Raw genomic sequence first — 7,520 nt, 5'->3', positions numbered from 1 at the left:
GGGGGCCTGCCCCACCTCACTGGGAAGCTGTTTCCAGACCCTAGCCGCCCTGACCGTGAAGTAGCGCCTTCTGATGTCCAACTTAAACCTTCCCTTCGCCAGCTTGTGACCGTTATTCCTGGTCACTCCTGGTGGCGCTCGGGGGAACAGGGACTCCCCCAGTGCCTGTTGATCCCCCCTGACTAGTTTATAGCAGGCCACAAGATCCCCCCTCAGCCTTCTCTTCTGGAGGCTGAACAGGTTCAGGTCCCGTAACCTTTCCTCATAGGACCTGCCCTGCTGTCCCTTGATCATGTGAGTGGCCCTCCTCTGGACCCTCTCGATGCTGTCCACATCCCTCTTAAAGTGCGACTCCCAGAACTGGACGCAGTACTCCAGCTGCGGCCTGACCAGTGCTGCATAGAGGGGGAGGATCACCTCCTTGGTCCTGCTTGAAATGCATCTGTGGATGCACGACAAGGTACAGTTGGCCTTCCGAGCCGCCTCCCCACACTGCCGAGCCATGTTCACCTTGGAGTCAATAATGACTCCAAGATCCTTTTCCACCTCCGTGCTGACAAGAGGGGAGTTCCCCAGCCTGTAGGTATGGTGCTGGTTGTTCCTCCCCAGGTGCATCACCTTGCACTTGTCTGTGTTGAACCCCATCCTGTTCTCCTCCGCCCATCCTTGTAACCTGTCAAGGTCCGACTGTAGCCTGTTGCTCCCTTCTATTGTGCCCACATCCCCCCACATCTTGGTGTCATCAGCAAATTTGAACAGGGTGCTTTGCACCCCCTCATCCAAATCACTGATGAAGATGTTGAACAGGGCGGGCCCGAGGACCGAGCCCTGTGGGACCCCACTGCCCACGTCCTTCCAGGCCGAGAAGTTAGAATAATAGGAACCTACTGTTCCCTCTTAAAGAAGCTCCAAGTCACATGAACAAGAAGAGGAGGAGCAGAGATGCATATAAGCCAGGCCCAGGAGTAGGAGCTAGAGTCTGGATCTTGCTTGGGTTGGAATAAGATTCTGCATGCTCTGAGGAGAAGAAGCTGCACAGAACTTGGAGGGCAGGGGCTCGCACGATCTGAAGGGAAGAAAGCCCTGAAGATCTGGTTTAAAGGAGATTCTTCAAGGGGCTGCTTGGTCAATAAGTAATTAAATATTCATGTTCCATTTATGCTGCTGATTAAGTCCATGAGGCATGGGTGTGGCTATGGGAGACACTGGAGGCCACAATTAGAAGCCCCAAGGCAGTGAAAGTGGGCTGCCAGAGGTCCTGAGATAGACAGGCAGGTACCAGAAGCCCAGAGACTGTGGTTGGAGGCCAGAGCCTCAGAGATGGAGATAGCAGGCTGGAGAGCAAAGAAAGCTATGTGGAGGGCCCATAAGCCCTAGAGAGATGGTGTTGAAGGTAGTGAGGCCTGGAGAGACAGTGCCAAGAGTGGAAGCTCCTAAAAAGGATATTCTGGCCTCTGGAGGAAGTCTCCCAAAAATCATCAGAACATTTAATATCAAAGGCATGGCAGGTAGAATGTTATGGAGGCTGGGGATCACAGAAGGCAGATCTGACTGCCAGGAACATCAGACTCCAGGGGGAACCCGAGGCTTGCTACACACTGTGTAGGTGTGCAAACACGTACACGATTCACAAGATAAACCCAGAGATTTCAAGCTGGAATACATAGTTTCAAAAACATTCTTGCCTGTTGTGGTCTTTCTGAGGTCCTTGCAACAGAAGAGTTGGTCTGTTATTTTTCTGTAATAAAGAAACTAGTGAAAGCTAGTAGCTGGCATTTTCTGAGGGGTGCCTGGAGTTTAAGAAAGTTGAGAACCACTGTTCTAGATGCACAGTTCAGTGCTGGTCTGGTCATGGCATTACAGAGAACATTGAGGACTTGCTATAACTCAAGGATAGCTAAGATATGGCCTGGAAGCACCTGTGGAGCCCTATGATCCGACCTTTGGGTTTTGGACCGACCTGGTGCACTGTTTGTGGATGGATCTAGTCTGGTGTGTGCTGCATGTGGCATAAGGAGGCTGGACCCAGTGCTGTGGGTGCCGCATGTAGCACAAGAGGTCAGTCAGAGATGCTCAGGATCTGAGCAATGCTTTGCTACTGACCTGTCCCTACAATAAAGTGGGTGACTGATCCCAACGCAAGGTGTGCTGTCTTAATGCCAGTAGGGAGTTTCTTGATACAAGATGAACTCTCTACTGACTATTTCCAGCTGGACTCTGTTCTCTTTGCTCTGTTTGAGCAATGTAGAGGACACAATGAACCAACAAATCAAATTTTACATCTTTTATTGTTCTTGAAAAACCTTTAACCTACCAGATTGTGACAACTTCAGCCTTGTGTGGCGGAGAATATTTTACATGCTAGCATTTCCCTTCAGTTATGAGATGGTTTGCACACATGCTGTGATAGTGACATAAATGATTATATTAGTGAAATTAATAATATTAACTACATTTTAAATGAAGGTATTAAACAATATTTAGATAATTTACTAAATAAAAGGTCTAATATACCATTAAGCATGATTCAGAGAAAGTCAGGAAGGCTTGTTGCCTGTAGTTGAGAGAATTAATAGGAGGAGAAAATGCAGTACTGAAACTTGGAAATTATGCTTTGTAACATGTGTTTCCTGGGTGGTGGCAAATTTTACTATATTCACATTCAGTACGAGAGAGAATGCAAATATTTTTGCCATTGTCGAGAGATGCCCACAGCAAGAGTTCTTGTAAAAACATTTTTACAGTGATGTTCTCTGAAGCAGCTAAATTCAAATGTGTTTCAAATAGTTCAAATAGTTTCTGAACCATACTGATGCTTGTTTGTTGTTAAAAAAAATAGAACTGTACACCAAAGCTAAGTCTTCTGAGGTTGTATTTTTCCACAATAAGACTGAAGAATCTTTTTCCCTCTACATCTCTGAGTTTAATTGTAATGCAAAGTGACTCTAGTAATTTAGTATTTTGGCTTTTCTTTGCTTCACTTTTCTTAATACTGCTAAGTCTATAGGTCAGGGGTGCATTTTTAATTAAATTATTTTCCCTCCTCTCTTTTCTGTTCTACGTATCATCATTTTTGTGTGGCTGACAACCTGATATTGTAGACAGCCACAAGGATAGACAAGTCTTCTCCCACAAATTTAGTCTGATCTACATTAATTTGTGGGGCTGTTTTTCAGTCTTCTTATTTCTGCCATCACTTGTAAAGTACAATTTAGACTATTTAGATGTTTAATTAAGTGATTTGCAGCTACTTAGATATTTAAATGTCTAAAATTGCTCCCATAGTGATTTGTACTCTCACATTACACGTGCAAGAAAGGAGGGTAAATCTTGAATCCTTTACCTGATATAGATGTCTTTCTGTGACAGTATTTGTAAAGTAAGTTCGTAAGATTTTTTTTCATAGGCCTGTGGGGTTTCATTGTACTTTAGTTAGTCTGTAAGGTGCAAATCTACCCTGTCTTCAGACTAACTTGGCTAACTAGCTCTCATGTTTCAGCTTAAGTTGGGTCTTCATATCCAAAACTCTTTTCAGTGACTATTTTATCTGATTATATTTACACAAAGAAATATAGAGTCCTCTTCACTTCTCTTATAAGCCTGTTCCAAAAGAAAAATTGGCTCCTTTTCTTGTATTATAGAGGAATTGAACTTCTTTACTATTGGACAGCTAAGTTATGATGCCCAAATTCCAATGTATAAATTTACACTTGCATAAGGGTGCCTAAATGTGAAATAAATACAGTACTTTGCAATTGGTTAAAAATTGTACCCTTCATTTTCCTACTTAGTAAAACTTACCAGTGAGAATGTATTATTTGTGAAAACGGGTATGGAGAACTTTAAATACAGAACAAGACAGTACATTCCTTTGCTTTCACATAGAATATTTCTGGAGGGTCTGTTTTCTTTCCTGTTTGGCAAGGTTTTATTTTTTTTTGTGATGTGTTTTATTGAATCAGTTCTATAGTTGGGAGATCTGCTGGACTAGACTTTCCATACTGTGTCCTTCAGGTTGACTTGAAAAAGGGAACTTATGTCTAAAGGCTTGTCCAGCAGCTCTCTCAACTATGCAGTTGGTCTAGTTAAAGATATCACAAACAAATCTATGCTTCTTGGACGTTTCCTGGACCGCCACAGCTACAGCAACACTCCAACCCAGTTTCTGGTTTAGCATTTTATAAGATGAATTATTTTTCAGTTTCTCTATTCATTAATTACAATGGTGCCATTGTAATGACAGCACATGATTTGTGGTAAGAACCGTTGTTCATTAAGGGTGTGTATAGATGAAACAGGGGCCCTACATAGAAGCAGTGGGTTTTTAAAAAGTGAAGTAAACCCCTGTGTTGTGTACACTCATGTCTGACCTGCCTCTCCATTGGCAGGGGGAGGGGGAGCTGCCAGTGAGCAGAGCAGTCCCTGGGCTGCTGGTGGGGGCTGATGCTTCCCTCCGTGGCAGTGGCGCCCCCCCACCAAGCAGCACCCACCCACCGGGTCCCCACACAGCTCATGCAGGCAGGCAGGCTCCAGCGAGGCGGAAAAAAAAAGATCAGGCTTGCCGCTTTTTTTTTTTCTTCTTCGTCGGAGCCTGCCTTCTCGGGCTGCTGCCAAGCTGCCTGCACGGGCTGCCTCGGAGGTGTTTTAGTTTGCTGCGCCCCAAAATCATTTAAGGTGCATTATGCCGCCGAATGTGCTAGAGCGGCTGGAATTAATGCTCAGTATGCTGTCAACGTATGCAAACATCAGTACCATTTAAGCGGTGCAAAAGCATTTAACCCGCTTTAAAGTGTTATGCTCACATGCCCCTCATTTAGTCTACACACACCGTAGGAACTCAGTTGCTAGAATTGATTTGTTTTATATGGAACATATGACCACTTCAAACCAGAACAAGAAACTAAGCTGGAGCCATAGAAGTTGAAAATCTCTATAGCCAATAAGTGAGGATCGTTGGTCTATCATTAATTATTCTTAACTTCTCTGCTCCTTTTTTCTTAATCCTGCAAAAGTCTGAGAAGTCTTATCCATGATGACATAATCAGATTTCTTGGCAGTTTGTGTTTTGATGCATCTAACCACTTGTAATGACCTGTGCCCATGGATATTGAAGTATACATAGCATATGCAGTGTTTTTTCTCTTGCTTCAGACATAAATTGCATTAAAAACTACTTATAACTGGCCACTGACATCTCAAAATGATTGTTTTTAATTTAGAACAAATGTATAAAGTCTTACTGGTGATACAACTTAAAAGAATAAAAAGTTAAACATTCTTCATTTTAATTTACTTTGTTTTTATGGCATTTCTTTTTTTAATTAATTGTTTTGTTATGATCTCCTTCTTTAAAGTGCATAAGTGAACACCTTCCAAGTTTGTGTCTTGTTTACATTTAGAAAAAAAATGTAAAGCTCAGCAGTCAGCATTTAGTTGCAATTCTGAGGTTGTTTTTAACTCTAATAAATAAGTGATGCTTACACCAGGCATTTTGGAGGTTATCTAATATAGGTCTACAAAATGGTTGTGTGGGTCATCAGCTGTACAAGCCTTCCATGAAAGACATGCCTGACATGTCTGTCTTATGCATCAAGCATTTTCATAAAGTTTTTCCAAGGGTTATTATGAGGTGTAACTCAAAAGAAAAAGTTTTTTGAAATACATTCATATACTTTTTGGCAGACTGTTATGACTATAACATAAATGTCATTTACAGTTCATTTGCGCTAGATTTTCTATTAACTTTATTTCATCATCTTAAGAAGATATGGAAAAATCATTGTGTTTTATTGCATGGAAGAACTGATAGATATTTAAGTTAATATGAAAGGAAGTGAACATGTAGAATATTAAAATAGTTTATATATAGGGATAATTTTTATTTTTAGCAGGGTCATTCTAAGATTACTCTGGTGCAAATGAAAGCAGAGTTTGGCTAGACTTTAGTGTAATTTTTATACACAAAACAGGATTATTAAGGTTACCAATACAGAGACTTGTAAGTCAGGAAATGCCAGTTATGGTTGCCTGTGAGACCTTAATTAGGCCCCTTTGTGCATGTGTATTATGATATAGCCTTTATTTACATGATCACATACCATTTTTTCCACAGAACCGTGGCCTCATTCAGTGCCTGGGATGAATATAACTTAATGAGGAGCTATTCAGTATTTTGTCGCATGGTCATTGTTCCATGTATCTCCCCATGTCTTATGTACTGCACAATATTCAAGCCCTGTTCTGAAGGTAGAATTATTAATTTTCTGATGGGCTTTTGTATAGAGCTCATCACAAGAATATCTGATTTTTTTCCCCCAAACACTAGCTAATTTATATTCATGCCCCCATGTGGTGAGAGAGTAGAATTATCACCATTTTAAAGATAGGCAGCTTAAGCAAAGCAATATTAGTGTCAAAAGTTTCTTTTAATTTTTATGTTCATTTGAGATGTCTAGAGTTTGACTTTCCTCTGTAAATAGCATTACACAACATTTAAAATTAATCAAGCACAGCTACCTTGACTTTGTGCTGCTGTGAGAGCTTGGCACTTCTGTAGCTCAGATCCAGAGATTCCAGGATGGACACTTGTGAATTCTGTTTCCCCCTAACGTGGTAGAAATGAACAAAGAAATGAGCCATTTACTTGTTTATCCTCAAGCTTCTCTCTCTAATAATTTCCATGGCCAAGAAACTGTCTTTCTGCTTCTACTTAGGCTTATGTTCTTCTGTTTCTCTCTGCTTCTACTTGACTTTCTGTGTACCAGACATAGACACACTAACTAACTCACCTGGTTTTTGCAATCATGGAAACTCTTTTAATCTACCTAGGTAAGTTTTTTTTTGTTTGTTTGTTTTGTTTTGTTTTGTTTTGTTTTGTTTTTTTGCTTAGGTCTTACCATACAGCCAATATCCTGGGGTGGTGGCTTCTGTTTTTTCTGCCTATCCTAGTAAATGAAAAGAACTTAGCATATTTTCTTTCAACACACCCCAAAATATAATACACACCTTATGTTTGAAAGGCAGAATGAGGACTTTTTTTCCAGATGTATGTCTGTATGTCTTATTTTCAGCTGATTCACCCTCTCATTCTTTGTTAATTAAGGTTGTAACCTTATCTGCTGCTGAAGGCTGGTCTCTGTGGGTGGATTTATTCTGAAAAGACCTAAAGAGATTCGAGGGCTAGGAAATAGGAGGAGAGAGACCAGAAGCAGCCACCCCCCAGCAAAAATGGCATAAGAAAAGTAAGCTTGTTTAGTGGAACATCAAGACCATTAAAAAGAAGAGAGAACCATTAACACCTCTAGAATTAAAAACAAGGAGTCATTAAATCTATGTTTCCCTTAGCTTCCTGAATAGTAGTGAAACAGCTACTGCAGTGTAGAGTAGGAATCAAAGCAGGGTGTTTGTATTCCAGGCAGAAAATTAGCTTCCCCATTTAATGCACACACCCCAATTTTGGGATGCTGATTTTAGGGGAAAAGGTATGTGTTGTATATAAGAAAATATAGGAATTGCTCTTT

General features: G+C 41.0%; 1 protein-coding gene across 1 annotated transcript in view; it reads left to right on the top strand.

Moving 5' to 3' along the window:
* BANK1 (B cell scaffold protein with ankyrin repeats 1) overlaps nucleotides 1-7,520 on the top strand; it is a gene marked incomplete at its 3' end in the record, with an annotated part of 287,684 nt that overhangs the window by 4,655 nt on the left and 275,509 nt on the right. The window lies entirely within an intron of this gene.

Source organism: Alligator sinensis, unplaced genomic scaffold (assembly GCF_000455745.1).
Source record: "Alligator sinensis unplaced genomic scaffold, ASM45574v1 scaffold353_1, whole genome shotgun sequence".
NCBI lineage: Eukaryota > Metazoa > Chordata > Crocodylia > Alligatoridae > Alligator > Alligator sinensis.
This window is presented reverse-complemented; position numbering and strand designations above follow the sequence as displayed.